Genomic DNA, 17,371 nt, shown 5'->3' with positions numbered 1-17,371 from the left:
TCACAGTCACAACAGAACATTTGAAATGTCTAAGGAAAATACAATGCAATCTACATGAAAACATTCAGTAAGTTTGCTGAACAGTATAAAAGTGGGAGAGAATGGGAAACCTGAATGTTCTAAGAAGGTGATCTGTTTGCAAAATAACATCCCAAGTTCTATCAGAATTTCTTTTTGGAGCTTAAGAAAATGATTCTAACTGAAAAATTAGCCAAACAGACAATAGTTAAGAAATTTTAGAAAAAATAACTATTAAGTGAAAGTTGGTTTATAAGATGTTAAAATATGCTACCTAAATAATTAAAATGAAATGAGATCAGTTCCAAAATGGCAGAGTGGGGGCCTCAGTGAACTCTGTCTCCCTCTAAAACAATGAAAATATGCGCAATACAACTAAAATAAACCAATTTTAGAATTCTGATAATAAACCGGAATTTCACCACAAACTGAAAATCATCTATCGAATGAACTTCAGTAAAATTAGCAGTTGACTTCTCAGCAGAAAACATGGAGGCCAGAAGATAGGATGAAATAGATGGTTAGCCAAAAATGTTCTATCTAGTTAAACCCTTTTTCAGAATTAATGGAGAAATGAAGACATTGCCAGATAAACAAAGAAAGAATTTGTCATTAGCAGACCTTCCCAAACAAGTACTAAAGGGAGTTTTTTCAGGCTTTAATGAAAGGACACCAGATTTTTTTTTTTTTTTTTTTTTGAGACAGAGTCTCACTCTGTCACCCAGGCTGGAGTGCAGTGGTGCGACCTCGGCTCACTGCAACCTCTGCCTACCGGGTTCAAGCGATTCTCCTGCCTCAACCTCCCGAGTAGCTGGGATTACAGGCACGCACCACCACGCCTGGCTAATTTTTGTATTTTTAGTACAGACAGAGTTTCAGCATGTTGGCCAGGCTGGTCTCAAACTGCTGACCTCAGGTGACCCACCTGACTCGGCTTCCCCAAGTGCTGGGATTACAGGCATAAGCCACTGCGCCCGACCAGAACACCAGACATTAACTTGCATCCAGATGAAGAAATAAAGAGCAGAGGTAAGGGTAACTATGTAGGTATGGTGAAAGACAATATAAACAGTTTTGTTTGTAACTTTTCTGTTTTAAAAGACAGCTGCCTAAAGCAATAATTATAAAACTGTGTTGATGGGCTTATAATATATGGAGATGTAATTTGTATGATAATAATAGCACAAGGGAGTGAGGAGAGAATAAAGGTATATTGGAGTGACTCTTGACTGCCACTATTGAAATTAAGTGGATATGAATCCAAAAGAGATTGTTTTAAGATGTTAATTGTAATCCCCAGGCTAACCACTAAGAGAATACATTTAAAATACGTATGGTAAAGGAAATAACAAAGGAATTTTAAAAGATACAATGGAAAATATCTTTTGAATACAAAAGATGACAGTAATGGAGGAATAGAACAGCATAATCATAAGACATTAAAAAAAGAAGTAGCAAAGTTTACAGACATTACTTCTACCTTATAGGTAACTGTACTATGTGGATGGATTAAACACCCCAATCAAAAGACAGAGATGGAAGAATGGATTAACTATGTTCATTGCAGCACTATTTGCCATAGCAAACCACATGGAATTAGCCTAGATGCCCATCAACAGTGGATTGGATAAAGAAAATGTGGTGGCCACGCATGGTAGCTCATGTCTGTAATCCCAGCACTTTGGGAGGCTGAGGCAGGTGGATCACCTGAGGTCAGGAGTTCAAGACCACCTGGCCAACATGGTAAAACCGCATCTCTACTAAAAATACAAAAATTCACCAGGCGTGGTGGTAGGCACCTGTAATCCCAGCTACTCAGGAAGCTAAGGTGGAAAATCGCTTGAACCCGGGAGTGGGAGATTGCAGTGGGCTGAGATCATGCCACTGCACTGCAGCCTGGCTGGCAAGAGCAAAAGTCAGTCTCAAAAAAAAAAAAAAAAAAAGAAAATGTGGCACATATATACCATGGAATATCCCATAGCCATAAAAAAAGAATGGAATCATGTCCTTTGCAGCAACATGAATGAAGCTGGAGGCCATTACTCAGTGAAATGATGCAGAGAGAGAAAACCAATAACTGCATTGTTTTCACTGGTACAAATGGACATAAATATGGGGACAATAGACCCTGGGGACTACAAAATTGGGGAGGGAGGAAGGGAAGCAAGGGTTGAGAAAAACCTGTTGAGTGCTATGCTCACTACTTGGGTGATGGGTTTAATCATACCTCAAACCTGAGCATCATGCTGTATACCCCTGTAACAAACCTGCACATGTACCCACTGAATCTAAAGTTTTAAAAAGACAATAAAATTGTTTAAAAATCCAACCATATGCTGTCTATAAGAGACATACTTTAGATTCAAAGGCAAATAGGTGGAAAGTTAAAGGAAGGAAAAAGATATCCCATGAAAGCAGTAACCAAAAGAGAGCTGGAGTGGCTACAGCAATATTAAAAATATGTAGAGACTTTTTTTTTTTTTGAGATGGAGTCTCATTCTGTCACCCAGGCTAGAGTGCAGTGGCACGATCTTGGCTTACTGCAAACACCACCTCCCGGGTCAAGCAATTCTCCTGCCTTAGCCTCCCAAGTAGCTGGGATTACAGGTGCATGCCACCACACCCAGCCAATTTTTGTATTTTTAGTAGAGACAGGGTTTCACCATCTTGGTCAGATGGTGACCACCATCTTGGTCACCGTTACTCCTGACCTCGTGATCTACCTGCCTTGGGCTCCCAAAGTGCTGAGATTACAGGCGTGAAAAAAATATGTAGAGACTTTAAGATAAAATTGCTACTAAAAACAAAGAACATTTTATAATGATAAGAGGACCAATTTACTAGAAAGATATAATGATTATAAACATACATGCACCTAACAATAGAGCCCCAAAATATATAAAGCGAAACCTGACAGAATGTATATGAGAAAGACCACAATAATACTTACATACCCCAGTTCCAATAATAGATAGAAGGATTAGTCAGAAGACCAGCAAGAAATGGAAGATTGGGGTGACACTATAAACTAACTCCACCTAATAGACATGACAGACCACTCCATTTAGCAATACATTATTCTCAAGGGCACATGGAACATTCCAGGATAGACTATATGTTAGACCATAAAATAAGTCTCAGTAAATTAAAAAAGACTGAAAATATACAAGTTATGTTCTGCAACCAATGGGAGGAAATTAGAAACCAACCACAGAAAAAAATTTAAGAAGTTCACAAATATGTAAACATTTTTAAAAATCCTAAAGAATCGACAGGTCAAAAAAAGAGATCATCCAGGGAAAGTAGGAAATACTTTGAGATGGATGAAAATAAAAACACCAAAATTTATGGAATACTACTAAATCAATGCTTAGAGGGACATTTATAGTTAATGCTTACATTGAAAAGAAGATATATCTCAAATCAATAATCTAACATTCTACCTTAAGAAACTAGAAAAAGAAGAGCAAATGAAACTCAAAGCAAACAGAATGAAGAAAATAATAAACATTAGAGTGGAAATAAATGAAATACAGAAAAGGAAACAGTGGAGAAAAATCTGTGAAATAGTAAGTTCTTTGAAAAGATCAACAAAATTGGCAACCCTTTAGTTAGACTCACCAGGAACAAAAGAGAAGATGCAAATGACTAAAATCAGAATGTGGGAACACTGTGATGTTGGCACGAGTCTGAATACACTGAAAGTCCCCAAATTGTTGTGTACACTTTTTTTTTTTTTTTTTTTTTTTTTGAGATGGAGTCTGGCTCTGTCACCCAGGCTGGAGTGCAGTGGTGAGATCTGGCTCACTACAACCTCCACCTCCCAGGTTCAAACGATTCTCATGACTCAGCCTCCTGAGTAGCTGGGACTATAGGCGTGCGCCACCACACCTGGCTAGTTTTTGTATTTTTGGTAGAGGCAGGGTTTCACCATGTTGGCCAGACTGGTCTTGAACTCCTGAACTCAAGTGATCCACCCTCAGCCTCCCAAAGTGCTGGGATTCACAGGCATGAGCCACCATGCCTGGCTCCCCTTACTGTTGTATACTTTAAATGGGTGAATCTTATGGTATGCGAATTTTATCTCATAAAGCTGTTAAAAAAGAATGAAAGCACAGAGGCAAATCTGAATGTTTGTAAAACTTAAGATAAAGGAAGCATCCTAAATCGGTGGGGGTTTGGGAGAAAAACATTTAGTGCTATTATATACCAAAAGGAATCAGGAGAAACAAAATGCTCAGAAGAAAGCTTATGTAAGGAAGCTGTTTCTTGACTAGTGGCTTCCACAACTTTCCTTTGCATAAGAAATCTCCTGGAGAATTTGTTAATATAGATTACTGGGGTCAGCCCCAGAGTATCTGATATCCTGATATCATAGGTCTTCAGTGAGTAGAATTTGCATTTCTAAAAGGCTCCTAGTGTAACCGCCTAAGGGGTTCACCTTGCCCACTGCCTAGACAGAGCCAATTCATCAAGATGGGGGAATTGCAACAGAGAAAGAGTAATTCACACAGAGCCGGCTGTGCGGGGGACTGGAGTTTTATTATTAAATCAGTCTCCCAGAGCATTTGGGGAGCAGAGTTTTTAAGGACAACTTGATGGGTGGGGGGAAGCTAGTGAGCCAGGAATCCTGATTGGTCAGAGATGAAATCACAGGGAGTCGGAGCTGTCTTCTTGTGCTCAGTCAGTTCCTGGGTGGGAACCACAAGATCAGATGAGCCAGTTTATCAATCTGGGTGGCACCAGCTGATCCATCAAGTGCAGCGTCTGCAAAATATCTCAAGCACTGATCTTAGGAGCAACTTAGGGAGGGTCAGAATCTCGTAGCCTCCAGCAGCATGACTCCTAAACCATAATATCTAATGTTGTGGTTAATGTTAGTCCTACAAAGGCATTCTAGTCCCCAGGCAAGAAGGGTTTTGCTTTGGGAAAGGGCTGTTACCGTCTTTGTTTAAGCTATAAACCAAGTTTCTCCCAAAGTTAGTTCAGCCTATGCCCAGGAATGAACAAGGACAGCAAGCAAGATGGAGTCAGTGAAGTTATATCTCTTTCACTGTCTCAGTCATAATTTTGCAAAGGTGGTTTCATTAGATGCTGCTAATGCTGCTAGCCCAGAGACCACACTTTCAGAACCATTGTTGGTCTAAAGCCAGTGTAAGAACTCATAAAGGAAAGGTCGAAAAATCCTTGACTGTAGAATATGTTTAAGCATTTGATATATCAAACATCACATAAACTCAAAAGGCAAAGATTGGGAGAAATAATTTGTATGAAGTGTGATAGACGAATCCTCAAAAACCTCATATAGTTGAATTTTAAAAATGTTAAGACTTGACTGGCTGAATGAACAAAGGACATGGGACATAAAGTGTTATCAGTGAGGACATACAGATGGCTACAAAATATGAACTGTTCACTTTCTCCAAGGAAATGCAAATTAAAAGAATATTTTATTCATCAAATTGAAACCACCTTTGCAAAAATTATATCAGCAAGAAAATTATGGCAGCAGGGGAGATCTGATCTAGCCATCCCCCCTCTTGACTTTAGCCTTCAAGCTGCCTTAATTATTCTTGGGATTAGACTGGGCTGACTTTGGGAGACATTTAGTTTATAGTTTAAATGGTAATAGCTCTTCCCCAAACTCAACTGCCTTCATAAAGCTAATGAGAGACCATCAGGCGAGGAGGACAGAGAAGGCTGATTTCTACTATCTGTAAATATAAACAATTGCCAGCCATTATTCTGGAGTTCACAAGATATGCAATTTCTCCAATTACTCCTGCAGGTAACATCATTATTGTAGAACCTAAGATTGACCTTTTGAGATATCTTTTCCATACCTGGCTCTGCCTGGACCTGCCAGCTGCTCCTGTGGCCACACCCAGAATTGACTCAGCGCAAGAAGATGGCTTCAGCTCCCTAGGATTTTTTTTTTTTTTTCTTCGAGACAGAGTTTTGCTCTGTCACCCAGGCTACAGTGCAGTGGCACGATCTCCACTCACTGCAAGCTCTGCCTCCCGGGTTCACGCCATTCTCCTGCCTCAGCCTCCTGAGTAGCTAGGACTACAGGTGCCCACCACCATGCCCAGCTAATTTTTGTAGTTTTAGCAGAGGCAGGGTTTCACCATGTTAGCCAGGATGGTCTCGATCTCCTGACCTCATGATCCACCTGCCTCAGCCTCCCACAGTGCTGGGATTACAGACATGAGCCACCATGTCTGGCCGAGCTCCCTAGGATTTTCTCTCTCACCCACCAATCGGCAGCAAGCACCCACTGCCTAGCCACCCTTATCCCTAGCTCACCAAACCATTTTTTTTTTTTTTGAGTTGCAGTCTCTGTCGCCCAGGCTGGAGTGCAGTGGCATGATCTTGGCTCACTGCAACCTCCACCTCCTGGGTTTAAGCAATTCTCCTGCCTCAGCCTCCCAAGTAGCTGGGATTACAGGCTTGCACCACCACGCCCAGCTAATCTTTGTGTTTTTAGTAGAGACAGAGTTTCACCATGTTGGCCAGGCTAGTCTCAAACTCCTGGCCTCAAGTGATCAGCTTGCCTTGACTCCCAAAGTGCTGGGATTACAGGCGTGAGGCACTGCGCCCAGCCTCCACCAAACCATCCTTGAAAAACCCCTAACCTCTAAGCCTTCACGGAGATAGGTTTGAGTAGTAAATTTGTCTCCTACGTGATGTGGCTGGTGTGTCAGTTAAAGTTTTTCTTTATTGCAATTCCATGGTTTATTTTGTTTGTGCAGTGGACAGAAAGAACCTATCAGGCAGTTACAAAATTAGCAAAAGTTTTAAAAATTATTATATTACAATAAAATATAGACTTCTTTTTTGAGACATGGTCTCACTCTGTTGCCCAGGCTCCAGTACAGTGGCATGAGCATGGCTCACTGCAACGCTGACTTCCCAGGCTCAAGCTATGCTCCCACCTCAGCCTCTCAAGTAGCTGGGATTACAGGTGCACACCACCACACCTGGCTAATTTTTGTATTTTTTTTGTAAAGACAGGGTTTCACTTTGTTGCTCAGGCTGGTCTCAAACTCCTGGGCTCAAGCAATTCAACCACTTTGGCCTTCCAAAGTGTTGGGATTATAGGTATGAGCCACCGCACTTGCCCAGATACAGATATTTCAAAAGCAGTTTGGCAATACATACCAAGAACTTTTATCGTTACCTTTGGGTTAAATGATTTAAAGAAAAAAATTACATATATATATGTATACACACACACACACACACACACACATATATATATATATATATTTTTTTTTTTTTTTGAGATGGAGTCTTGCTGTGTTGCCAGGCTGGAGTGCAGTGGCGTGATCTTAGCTCACTGCAACCTCCACCTCCCAGGTTCAAGCCGTTCTCCTGCCTCAGCCTCCTGAGTAGCTGGAACTACAGGTGCACGCTACCACATCCAGCTAATTTTTGTATTTTTAGTAGAGACGAGGTTTCACCATGTAGGCCAGAATGGTCTTGATCTCTTGACCTCATGATCCGCCTGCCTCGGCCTTCCAAAGTGCTGGGATTACAGGTGTGAGCCACCATGCCTGGCCAAAAAATATATATATATATATTTAAATATATTTATGTTAGAAGGAAATGCTTGGTGCCACAAAGTGAAACCAGTACTCTCACTCAGGCAAAAGTTTTCTCAGCAAGGCAATTTACTTCTGCAGAAGGGTGCTGCCTGCGTCAATCATGATTGCAGGAGCACAGGGAACAAAGGAAAACGGGGGTTTTTGTTCTTAACGCAATCCCTACCTCTGTGTTACTTCCCCATGGGCTGGGGTTTGACCACACAATCTAAAGTGACCCAACTGGCTATTTTTGAATAGTTTTCCCAAATAAGGAAGGGGGAAGGAGGATGTGAGTTAGAATGGTGGGATGTGTGGGAGGTGTGGTTTCAAAGGGTGGAATGGGTGCAGAGGGAGTAACCAAGGGAACAGATGTGAGTTATTGATTAGAGCTGACAGAAAAGTTGTTTACAGTAACTAGCGGCAAGGAGGCATGGAGAATAAGAAAGTTAGGTTTGAGAACAAAGAACAAGGAAGTTAACAGGCTGAACTTTTGAAGAGAAATTCATTGTATCTTACAATTATTAAAGCATTTAATAATAGCAAAACCCAGGAAACCTTAATGTAAAATGCAGTAGGCCACTGGGCATGGTGGCCCATGCCTGTAATCCCAGCACTTTGGGAAGTCAAGGCAGGTGGATCACCTGAGGTCAGTAGTTCAAGATCAGCTTGGCCAACATGGTGAAACCCTGTCTCTACTAAAAATATGAAATTAACCAGATATGGTGGCACATGTCTCTAATCCCAGCTACTTGGGAGGCCAAGGCAGGAGAATCACTTTATCCTGGGACATGGAGGTTGCAGTGAGCCGAGATCACACCACTGCACTCCAGCCTGGGCAACAAGAGCGAAACTCCGTCTCAAATAAATAAATAATGAAATAAAATACAGGAGGCATTTAATATTTCTGGAAAGCATGGCAAAATCATTACAGTACACCCTATTGTCTAGATAATTCAAGTCATTCAACAGATGTTTACTGAATACCAATTTTGTTCTAGTTACAGGGGATTTATTGATAAGTAAAAGAAAGGAGGATAGGAAAAAGAAAGGATATTTCTTATCATTATGATGTGCCAGACATTCATCAAAGACAAAGATCCACAGAAATAAATATTTTACATCAAACACAAGTGATGGTAAGAGCCACAAAAGAGAGGGACAGTCTCTGGGTGATTGTGTCATTGGAGAGATGGAGTCAGAGATGTGGGAGGAGGTGTGCACTGATTGTGCTGGTGCCTAAGAGAAGAATTCTTCCAATTCCTGGGGTAGGGGTTGGGGCTGATATGGTTTGGCTGTGTCCCCACCCAAATCTCATCTTGAATGATAGCTCCCATAATTCCCACATGTTTAGGGAGGGACCTGGTGGGAGGTAATTGAATCATGGGGGCTCTTTCTCCCATACTGTCTTCATGGTAGTGAATAAGTCTCATGAGATCGGATGGTTTTAAAAGGGATTTCCCCTTTTGCTTGGCTCTCACTCTCTCTCTTGTCTGCCGCCATGTAAGACATGGCTTTTGCCTTCCACCACGATTGTGAGGCCTCTCCAGCCACGTGGAACTATGAGTCCATTAAACCTCTTTTTCTTTATAAATTACCCAGTCTCGGGTATGTCTTTATCAGCAGCGTGAAAATGGACAAATACTGGAGTGTGACACACCTGGGCAGCTGCAGGAAGGCCACAATGGCTGGAGCTGAAGGATGATGTGGAAAGTGAAGGAAAGAGACAGACCACACGGGGACACCAGGGACACATAATGGGTGATGACTCAGGGAGACAGAGGCCAGACCTCTCCCTCAGAGCAATTATGCAAAGGAACAACATGATTAGATTTGCATTTTAATGAAATCATTTTAGCTGTGGATTGGAATATGGCTTGGAGAGGCCAAAAGGGAAGGAGATGAGTTGGTATTTTCACGGAACAGGTGAGAGGTAATGGCTTGGGTGGTGACCTTTCTGCAGTATGCAACCATCTGTGCCAGCCCTGGTGACACTCTCCTGGATGGAGAACAGTAGATGGATTTGAGAGACCTAGAAGATAACACTTCATGCATTTGGCACCAAATTGATTATGTTACAGGAAAGGGGTTCCGATCCAGACCCCAAGAGAGGGTTCTTGGATCTTGCATAAGAAAGAATTCAGGGCGAGTCCATAGAGTAAAGTGAAAGCAAGTTTATTAAGAGAGTAAAGGAACAAAAGAATGGCTACTCCATAGACAGAGCATCCCTGAGGGCTGCTGGTTGCCTATTTTTATGGTTATTTCTTGATGATATGCTAAAGAAGGGGTGGATTATTCATGCCTCCCCTTTTTAGACCCTATAGGGTAACTTTCTGACATTGCCATGGCATTTGTAAACTGTCATGGTGCTGGTGGGAGGGTAGCAGTGAGGACGACCAGAGGTCACTCTCGTTGCCATCTTGGTTTTAGTGGGTTTTGGCTGGCTTCTTTACTGCAAACTGTTTTATCAGCAAGGTCTTTATGACCTGTGTCTTGTACCGACCTCCTATCTTATCCTGTGGCTAATGCCTTGGCTGTCTGGGAATGCAGCCCAGCAGGTCTCAGCCTCATTTTACCCATCCCCTACTCAAGATGGAGTTGTTGTGGTTCAGATGCGTCTGACAATTAGATGGGGCTAAGATTGACTCCTGGGTGACAGGCCTGAGAACAGGGTGGATGACAGTGCCATATTCCAGGCTGGCTGATCCTGGAAGAGGACCAGGCTTTGGGGAGAGCTTGAGTTCATTTCTGGTCAGTAAGCTTGTAGCTGCCTCAAGACTCCCAAGGGAAAAGTCAACACAGCAGGCAGATGGACATGTCTGGAGGGGCCTGTGGTGGAAACTGAAATGTGTGAATCACAATCCTGTAAGTTATAATCGAAGCCTGGAGGAGGGCTGAGATCACCTAAGGAGAGAGAACAAAATGAGAACAGGAGAGACCCAGCCTTGACGAGCTCCAACAGAGGAGGCGAGTCTACAGCGGGTAGAGATGAGAGTGTAACCGTGTGCAATGAGTTCATTTTGCTGGCTGTCCAGAGAGAGCTGACTTACCAAGACAGGGCAATTGCAATAGAGAAAGAGCTTACTTCACATACAGCTAGCTGAATGAGAGACTGGAGTTTTATTATTACTCAACTTGATCTCCCTGAAAATTCAGAGGTAATGATAATTTGGTGGGCAGGGGGCTAGGGTAGGGGTGCTGCTAATTGGTTGGGGATGCAATCATAGGGGTGTGAAAAATGGTCCTTGTCTGCTGAGTTCACTTCTGGGTGGGGCCAGAGGGAGTTTGGCGGGTCCAAGTGGAGCCGTTAGTTGTCAGAAATGCACAAACCTGAAACTTTATCTCAAAAGGCCAATCTTAGTTTCTGTAATAGTGACGTTATCTGTAGGAGTTATTGGGGGGTTGCAAATCTTGTGACCTCTGGAATAATGGCTGGTAATCATTTATGTCTACATCTCAGCAGAATTCAGGCTCTTCTCATCCTCCTCGCCTGGTGGTCTCTCATTAGCTTTACAAAGGCAGTTGAGTTTTGGAGAAGGGATATTATCATTTAAACTATAAACTAAATGTCTCCCAAAGTTTGCTTGGCCCAAGCCCAGATATGATTAAAGGCAGTTTGGATGTTGAAGGCAAGATGGGGATTGGTGAGATCTAATCTTTCACTGTTGTAATTTCCTTACTGTTATAATTTTTTGCAAAGACAGTTTTAGGAGAGACACCAGGCCGTGGAGTCACAGAAATCCAGTGGGAAGAGTGGATCAAGAAAAGACTAATCAGCCAGGCACGGTGGCTCATATCTGTTATCCCAGCACTTTGAGAGGCCGAGGCAGGCAGATCACTTGAGGCCAGGAGTTTGAGCCTGGCCTAGCTAACATGGTGAAACCTTGTCTCTGCTAAGAATACAAAAAATTAGCTGGAGGTGGTGGCACACACCTGTAGTCCCAGCTACTTGGGAGGCTGAGGAAGGAGAATCGCTTAAGCCTGGGAGGCGGAGGTTGCAGTGAGGTGAGATCGCACCACTGCACTCCAAGCCTGGGCGACAGAGCAAGACTCTATCTCAAAAAAAAAAAAAAAAAAAGAAGAAGAATTGACAGGACCAGATGCCAATGAGAAGTGAATTCTGGGAGGATGACAGAAAAATATCCTTTGATGGGGTCATTGATGACACTTTTAGTGGAGCGCCAGCAGCCAGTGAAAGTTTTTGGAGAAGTTTTAGTCACAGAAGATGTTTATGAAGTATAATTCTAAGTTCGAAACAGAATACAGAGCACAGAATAGCATCATCTTCATGATGTAAAAATCATTTGTAATATGAAGGAGCATATAGGAATGAATATGTATTATTTTAATCAAAAGAACATAATAAAAGTTATGAGGACATGTGTTTCTTAATTCTTTGTGGAGTACACTTCTAAGCTTTTCCTTAAATAATATCCTGAAATTGGAATTAAGCTTATCATTGAAGTTAAAATATACTCAAAATATTCAAAACAACATATTTTTCCCAGCTAAAAGATTATTTCATCTTTTTCGTTGTTCTTCCAGTATGCTGGATTCTTCTCTCATGTTTTGTTTCAGTGCAAACTGATGAACTCCTCTTGGTTACTATTGATTTCATGCAAGTTAGCAGTGACTAATCATGTTGGCCATTAGCCTCCTTAGTGCATTTGTCCTCTACTGATTTAATTTCATTTAATGTAATAAAGCATGTTACTTTCATGACTAGGTTTTGAAGATGTTTGGTACAATGTTTTAAATTCATTGCATTTTCTGGAGAACAAAAAGCCCACCTGTTTGGAAGGCATCCTGGTATGTTTAGAATTTCTCATTGATTTCAGGAACTCTGGCCTTGATATTAAAGAAAGTGATCACAGACCTTTGTTTAAGGCAGGCAGGGATGCATCTGACTGTCAGGAAAACAACACATTTCTGGGGGAACAAAGACAGCGCATCTTTGTAAAAAAAAAAAAAATCGCAGGCCAGGCGCGGTGGCTCATGCCTGTAATCCCAGCACTTTAGGTGGCCGAGGTGGGCGGATCACGAGGTCAGGAGATTGAGACCATCCTGGCTAACACAGTGAAACCCCGTTTCTACTAAAAATACAAAAAATTAGCCGGGCGTGGTGGCAGGCCCTGTAGTCCCAGCTACTTGGGAGGCTGAGGCAGGAGAATGGCGTGAACTTGGGAGGCGGAGCTTGCAACTAGCTGAGATTGCGCCACTGCACTCCAGCCTGGGCGACAGCGCGAGACTCTGTCTGAAAAAAAAAAAAAAAGAAAAAAAAATCGCAGCAGGCAAACGTTCTGCAATTCTCTGGGCTTCTTCTACTTGCAAACACTTATCAAAGACACTGAAGCCTCCGTTAATGTCTTTGCCTCCCCCCTTATTGAGGAAGCTAATTAACTGGGTAGCTAATTAATTGTCTCTTATTGAGGACTACTAGAAATTTATACTCTGATTATTGGCTTAGGAGAAGTTGGATGAAATAACTTGGACTGTTGAAAAATCAAAATAGTTTTTCCAATCAACTGGGGCCTCCCTTCCCCTGCAAGATTTGTGTGCATGCTGATGGGAGAGAGAGGGTCCCTCTACGCACCTGCAGGGAGGAGCCTGCAGTTCCTTTGTGCCTGTGACTCAGTAAATCAGAGGGCTTGCGCTGTCTGCCAACACATTAACCCTTGCTCAGGTAGTGTATTAGTCTGTTCTCACATTGCTATAAAGAAATACCTGAGACTGGGTAATTTTTAAAGGGAAGAGGTTTAATTGGCTCCTGGTTCTGCAGACTGTATAGGAAGCACGGCTGAGGAGGCCTCGGGAAACTTACAATCGTGGCAGAAGGCGAAGAGAAAGGAGAGGCACGTCTTACATGGCAGGAGCAGGAGGAAGAGAGACAGGGGAGGTGCCTCACACTTTTAAACAACCATGTCTTATGAGAACTAACTTACTGTATAGTACCAAGGGGGGATGGTACTAAACCAGGAGAAACTACCCCCATGGTCCAATCACCTCCCACCAGGACCCACCTCCAGCATCAGGGATTACATTTCAACATGAGATTTGGGTGGAGACACATATTCAAACCATATCAGGTGGGGATTAGGAAATGCCATTCTCACCACTACGAAGCATCTTCCTCCCTTAAGGAGGGGATAGAGAGGAGGGCCCAGGAGTGTCAGCATAATCTAATTCACTCCAGAGCAGTGGAGCGGGAAAACATGAGCATAGGGGATAAGAGCCCTGCTTTTGGTTTGAAAGTATCCCCTAGGCCGGGCACGGCAGTTCATGCCTGGAATCCAAGCACTGTGGGAGGCCGAGGCAGGCGGATCACCTGAACTCAGGAGTTCGAGACAGCCTGGCCAACATGGTGAAACCCTGTCTCTATTAAAAATACAAAAACTAGCTGGGCTTGGTGGTGCATGTCTGTAGTCCCAGCTACTCAGGAGGCTGAGGCAGGAGAATCACTCGAAAACGGGAGGCAGAGTTTGCAGTGATCCGAGGTTGTGCCATTGCACTCCAGCCTGGATGTCACAGCAAGACTCCGTCTCAAAAAAAAAAAAAAAGTATCCCCCAAAGAGCATGTGATGGGAACTTAATCCCCAATACAACAGTATTGGTAGGTGGGCCTAATGAGACGTGATTATGAGATAGGAGTTCACCAGGACTGGTTTCACAAGACACAGATCACAAAGACTGCTGATAAAACAGGGTGCAGTAAAGAAGCTTGCCAAGACCAGGTACGGTGGCTCATGCCTGTAATCCCAGCACTTTGGGAGGCCAAACTTGGAGGATTGCTTGAGCTCAGAAGTTCAAGCCCAGCCTGGGCAACATAGCAAGACCTCACCTCTACTAAAAATTCAAAAAATTAGCTGGGTGTGGTGGCATGTGCCTGTAGTCCCAGCTACTTGGGAGGCCAAGGCAGGAGGATTGCTTGAGCCCAGGTGGTCTAGGCTGCAGTGATCTATAGTTACATCACTACACTCCAGCCTGGGCGACAGAGCAAGCAAGAGCTCATCTCAGAAAAAAAAAAAAAAAAAAAGCCAACCAAAACCAAGATGGCGATGGTAGCAACTTCTGGTCATCCTTGCTGCTCTTTACACCCTAATTATAATACATTAGCATACCAAAGGAAAGCCCCACCAGCGCCATGACAATTTACAAATGCCATGGGAGCATCCAAAAGTTATCTTATATGGTCTGAAAGTGAGAGGAACTCTCAGTTCTGGGAATTCCCTGCCTCTTTTCCTGGAAAACTCATGAATAATCCACCCCTTGTTTAGCATATGATCAAGAAATAACCATAAAAATAGCCAGCCAGAAGCCCTCAGGGCTGCTCTGCCTATGGAGTAGCCACCCTTTTCTTCCTTTACTTTCTTAATAAACTTGCTTTCACTTCACTCTGTCGGCTTGCTCTTGAATTCCTTCCTGCACAAAGCCAAAAATCTGTGTGGCCTTCCAAGATGAACCCCAATTTTGGAGTCTGTCCTGTGACAATTAGGCCATGAGGGTGCAGTGAATGATTAATGTTGTTATCACTAGAGTGGGTTTGTTATAAAAGGGCGAGTTCAGCTCTCTTTTACTTTCTCTCTCGCCCTCTCTCCTTCTCTCTTTTTTTTTTTTTTTTTTGAGGTGGGGTCACACTCTGTTGCCCAGGCTGGAGTGCAGTGGTGCAGTGTTGACTCACTGCAGCCTCCTCCTCCTGGGCTCAAGTAATCCTCCCACCTCAGCCTCCTGAGTAGCTGGGACTACAGTTGCATGCCACTATGCCTGGCTAATTTTTTTTTGTATTTTTGGTGGAGACAGGGTTTCACCATATTGTCCAGGCTGGTCTTGAACTCCTGAGCTCAAGTAATCCACCCACCTTGGCCTCCCAAAGTGCTGGGATTACAGGCATGAACCAAAGTGCTGGGATTACAGGCATGAACCACCATGCCCAGCTTCTCACCCTCTCTTGACCCTTCTACCTTCAGCCATGGATGTGGCGACACAGCAAGAAGGCCCTGGCAAAATGCCAGCACCTTGATCTTGGACTTCTCAGCCTGTAGAATGAGAAAATAAATTTCTGTTCATTATAAATCACTCAGTCTCAAGTATCCTGTTACGGCAGCATAAACAGACTAAGGCCCCTAGTGAAGCATGTGCTCGCTTAGACCTGTTACTAATGATTGCCTGGGCACCATGTTGAGGAGGACATTCAGGCACATCTGGTTTAGCAGGAAAGAGTGCAGTGATCGATTTGTGATGTCTGCAGGGGCACAGGATGGTCTGGGAACTCTCACCATTTGTTTGCCACACACAGAATGGTAATTCCTGGTGAAAGGCTCCCATGGCCCCTGAAACATTTCTTCCTAGGGACTTGGGATCCTGTGACTTATCTCTGACCTAGACCCTACCCAAGGGACAAGAAGACAGCACTTTCTCTATAACACAGCCAGCTTCTGACTGCCAGTGTTAGGATGGGGAGAGCTGGGGTTCAGTATGAAAAGTGAGGCCCTAGTGAATCAGGTAGAATGTGGAGTGGTGAAAGACAGGGGCCTACATGGAGCATGAAGGTGCAGTTGAAAGGCTGCCATAGCAGGTCATCAGCAAGTGTGTGTGGCATGTCATTGGGGTTGGTGGTGTTAGGTGTTGCTGATAGAAACAGTATCAGCCAGCGGCACAGTGGCTCACGCCTGTAATCCCAGTACTTTGGGAGGCTGAGGTGGGTGGATTACTTGTCAGGAGTTCGAGACCAACTTGGCCAACATGGTGAAACCCTGTCTCTACAGAAATACAAAAAATTAACTGGGCATCGTGACAGGTGCCTGTAATCCCAGCTACTCAGGAGGCTGAGGCAGGAGAATCACTTGAACCCAGGAGGTGGAGGTTGCCATATCAGCTGAGTTACTCCTCTAGCTGATATGTTTTATTTAGCCATCATTCTGCAGATGGTGGTGGTGGACACATAATCATAGAAATAATAACGGTGGCTATTTATTGAGCCCTTCCTCCTTCCTATATGTCGGGCACTGTGCATGACCCACATGCTTTAGATTCAGGGTTTAAATGGCAGACACTGGTGAGAACTATAACTTAGCCAGGTGCAGTGGCTCATGCCTGTAATCCAAGCACTTTGGGAGGCCAAGGCAGGAGGATTGCTAGAGGCCAGGAGTTTGAGACCAGCCTGGGCAACATGGCAAAACCCTGTCTCTACAAAAAGTTAAAAAGTTAGCAAGGCATGGTGGCACATGCCTGTAGTCGTAGACACTCAGGAGGCGGAGGTGGGAGGATCACTTGAGCCCAGGAGTTTGAGGCTACAGTGAGCTGTGATTGTGTCACTGCACTCCAGCCTGGGTGACAGAGCAAGATCCTGTTTCAAAAAACAAACACACAACAACAAAAAATCCCAAAACAAGCTATAACTCTATGACTAAACCCAAATTCCTCTCCCTCTTTTCTGTCCAGCCACCAGATAGCTTCCAGAGTGATGATCCTAGCATGCATAAATGTGTATGTTGTTTTTGTTTTGTTTTGTTTTGTTTTTTAAGAAACTGGGTCTGCCACCCAGTCTGGAGTTCAGAAGCATGATCATAGCTCACTGTAGCCTCAAACTCGTGAGCTCAAGTGATCCTCCCACCTCAGCCTCCAGAATAACAAGGACTACAGGCACATGCCACCACGCTTGACTAATATTTTGTTTGTTTGTTTTGAGATGGAGTCTTGCTCTGTTGCCCAGGCTGGAGTGCAGTGGGGCAATCTCAGCTCACTGCAACCTCCACCTCCCAGGTTCAAGTGAT

Source organism: Gorilla gorilla, chromosome 6 (assembly GCF_029281585.2).
Source record: "Gorilla gorilla gorilla isolate KB3781 chromosome 6, NHGRI_mGorGor1-v2.1_pri, whole genome shotgun sequence".
Taxonomy (NCBI): Eukaryota; Metazoa; Chordata; class Mammalia; order Primates; family Hominidae; genus Gorilla; species Gorilla gorilla.
Note: the sequence above shows the minus strand (reverse complement) of the source record.